Raw genomic sequence first — 3,786 nt, 5'->3', positions numbered from 1 at the left:
GTGTCCGGGTCGCCCGGCCCACGAAGCGCACGGAGATGCGCGTCTGTGGGCTGGACGACTCGGTCAGCGCACAGGATGTGTCCCGTGCCCTTGCGAGGGCGGGGGACTGTCCTGTGGAGGACCTGCGGATCGGAGAGATCCGCAGGTCGCCCTCCGGCCTCGGGTCGGTGTGGGCCCGGTGCCCCCTCTCCGCCGCCCGTAAGGTGGCGGAATCCGGGAGGGTGTTGGTGGGGTGGGTTTCGGCGCGAGTGGAAATCCTCGCGCCGCGCCCGCTCCAGTGTCACCGCTGCCTCGAATTGGGGCACGTGAGGCAGTGGTGCACCTCGCCGGTGGACCGCAGCGGTCAGTGTTACCGCTGCGGTGCCAAAGAGCACCGTGCGAGCCAGTGCTCGGCGGCCCCCCACTGCCCGCTGTGTGCGGACATGGGGAGGCCAGCCGATCACAGGGTGGGGAGCAAGAAGTGCTCCCCCCCCTCCCGGAAGGAGAGGAAGAGGCGGGCTGCACCGGCTCCGGTGCCGAGGGCGGTGGCATCGTCCTCCATGGAGGTGGACGGTGCTACGGGGACGGACGGCCGGGAGGAGGCTGGCGCGGCCATTAATTAATGCCGCCCCGCCTCCTCCTCCAGGCCAACCTCAACCACTGCCGCGCGGCACAGGACTTGATGTCCCAAGTCCTCGCGGAGTGGGGGGTTGGCCTGGCGGTCGCCGCCGAGCCGTACCGCGTCCCTGATCACCCTCATTGGGTGGGCGACGCGGACGGCTTGGTGGCGACGGTATGGGGAGGGGGCGACGGGTCCCCACCGTTCTCCTTGTTGGAGCGCGGTCGGGGATTCGTCGCCGTGGACTGGGGGGGAGTCGCTGTGGTGGGGTGCTACATTTCGCCTCGTAGCGGTCACGCTGCGTTCGAGCTGTACTTGGCCGAGGTCGCCGCATGCGTGCAGCGCTACGCGGCCCGGCCGGTGCTGGTCCTGGGGGATTTTAATGCCAAGTCGGTGGCTTGGGGATCCCCCAGGACCTCCGTTCGCGGCGGGATCCTGGGCGATTGGGCGGCGGGGCTCGACCTCCGGGTATTGAACCGGGGGTCGGAGCACACATGCGTGCGGCGATATGGGGGGTCCATCGTGGATGTTGGATTCGCGACCCCCAACGCCGTGCGCATGGTGTCGGGTTGGCACGTGGTCGCGGGGGCAGAGACACTCTCCGATCACCGGTACATCCGGATGGAGGTCTCTGCCGCCGCGAGTGCATCCCGACACGGTCGCCTGCGTGGCACCCCACCACGCCGCTGGGCGCTTCGGCGCCTGGACAAGGACGCCCTGATGGCAGCTGCCCTCGCTGCAACTTGGCCGCAGGGAGCGGCCGAGTTGCCGAGCATAGAGGAGGAGGTCGCCCGGCTCGGAGCATTGGTCGCGGGTATTTGCGACGCGGCGATGCCTCGGGTCGGGCGGGCTTCTCCTCGCCGGGCGGTGTACTGGTGGTCGGACGCGATCGCGGAGTTGCGAGTCGCGACTGTCCGCGCCCGACGCCAGTACACCCGCGCGCGCCGACGTCAACGTACAGGCGACGGCGTGGCGCGAGCGAGGGCAGCTGATGACCTGTATGGAGCATACCGCGTGGCGCGGGTTGCTCTGCAGGTCGCCATCAAACGGGCCAAGACCCAGGCATGGAAGGAGCTCCTCCAGACCCTTGATGACGATCCATGGGGGCGCCCATATAAGGTGGTGCTGAATAAGCTCCGCCCGTGGGCGCCCCCCGTCACCGAGGGTCTTGACCCCCGGCTGCTGGAGGACGTGGTCAATACACTCTTCCCAATTGGGGAGAGGGGACCGCGTCCTCCGGCGGCGGCGGCTGTCCCAGTGGAGTGGACGGCCGAGCTGGGGGTCACGCAGGAGGAGCTGGCAGCGGCCATCAGACGGCTCGGGGTTCGTAACACGGCCCCGGGTCCGGATGGTGTGCCCGGCCAGGTTTGGGTCTTGACCCAGGGCGTCCTTGGGGCCGACCTCAGGCGGTTGTTCGACCGCTGCCTGAGGGACGGGCGATTCCCCCCCAGTTGGAAGGTGGCGAGGATGGTCCTCCTCCGGAAGGAGGGTCGGCCCGCGGAGTCTCCCTCCGCATACCGGCCCATTTGTCTCCTCGACGAGGTGGGCAAGCTCTTCGAGCGTGTGATTGCTGCCCGCCTCGTCGAGCACCTGTCGCGGGGTGATCCCGGTCTGGCCGACTGCCAGTTCGGTTTCCGGGGGGGCCGATCGACTATCGACGCGATAGGTCGTGTGAGGGCCCTCTCGGAGGCGGCCGTCTCCCGGGGAGGGGTGGCATTGGCAATATCCTTGGATATTGCCAATGCCTTTAACACCCTCCCCTGGGAAGAGATAAGGAGGGGGCTCGAAAATCATCGAGTCTCCCCTTGTCTCAGGGCGGTCGTCGGGGATTATCTCCGCGGCAGGTGGATCGAGTATCCGGGCCGGGATGGTGATATGCGGAGGGAGGTGTACTGCGGTGTTCCGCAGGGGTCGGTCCTCGGGCCACTCCTGTGGAACATCGCGTACGACTCGGTGTTGCGGGCCGGCCTCCCCGACGGCGTCAGCACGGTGTGTTATGCGGATGACACACTGGTGCTGGCTGTCGGGGCGCACTGGGGGAGGGCCATGCGTCGCGCGGAGGAGGGGTCGCAACGCGTCGTCGACCGGATCAGGGGGATGGGGATAACGGTGGCGGTCCATAAGACCGAGGTGATTGCGTTTCATTCACCTCGGCAGGATCCGCCACCCCCTCTGATTCGGGTGGGTGGGGCTGACATCGAGGTGAAGCCCCAGATCAGGTATCTGGGGCTGATCCTCGATAGCCACTGGCGTTTCGAGAAGCATTTCCGCTGCCTGGTCCCCCGGTTGGAAAGGATGGTTGCGGCTCTGGGCCGGATCCTGCCCAACCTGGGGGGCCCGGCAGGCCGAGTTCGTCGCCTCTATGTGGCAATGGTCCAGTCGGTGGCCCTATACGGGGCCCCCGTCTGGGCGGACGACCTGGCTGCCTCCCGGCGCAGCATGACTATGCTGCGTCGGGTGCAGAGGCGCATGGCGCTCAGGGTCGTCCGCGGGTATCGGACCATGTCACATGAGGCGGCGACGGTTCTAGCGGGGATGCCGCCCATGGACCTGCTCGCGCGGTCGCACGCGGTGATGTACCGGCATCGCGTCGACCGTCGCGCGGGGGTGGGGGCGGTCCCGGGCGGGCAGGAACCTGCTTGGGGCGATTTGAAGCGCCAGGCCCGGCAGTCCGTGTTGCTCGCGTGGCAGGAGCGGCTGGCTCTGCCAACCGCGGGGCACCGGACTGTCGGGGCTGTTCGGCCGCTCCTGAAGGAGTGGCTGGACAGAGGCCATGGCAGCCTCACCTACCGGCTGGCACAGGTATTTTCCGGGCATGGCAGCTTCGGAAGATACCTGTGCCGGATAGGGAAGGAGCCGACGGCGCGTTGCTGCCACTGCGACGCTGAGCAGGACACGGCGGATCATACCCTGGAGGTATGCCCCGCGTGGGAGGGGGAGCGCCGTGTCCTGGTCGGCGTTGTCGGGCGGGATGTCTCGCTGCCGGGCGTGGTGCGCGCCATGCTCGGCAGCGAGGAGAAGTGGAGGGCCGTGGCCTCCTTCTGCGAGAACGTAATGTTGCAGAAGGTGGCCGCGGGGAGGGAGCGCGAGCTTCAGCGGCGCGCTGAAGCTCGCGCTCGTGCGGTGGCCCGAGGTCGTCGCCCGGTCGCGAGGCGTCGCGGGCGGCCGCCTCGGCGTGGCGGATGACC

Source organism: Colletes latitarsis, unplaced genomic scaffold, assembly GCF_051014445.1.
Source record: "Colletes latitarsis isolate SP2378_abdomen unplaced genomic scaffold, iyColLati1 scaffold0002, whole genome shotgun sequence".
NCBI lineage: Eukaryota > Metazoa > Arthropoda > Insecta > Hymenoptera > Colletidae > Colletes > Colletes latitarsis.
This window is presented reverse-complemented; position numbering follows the sequence as displayed.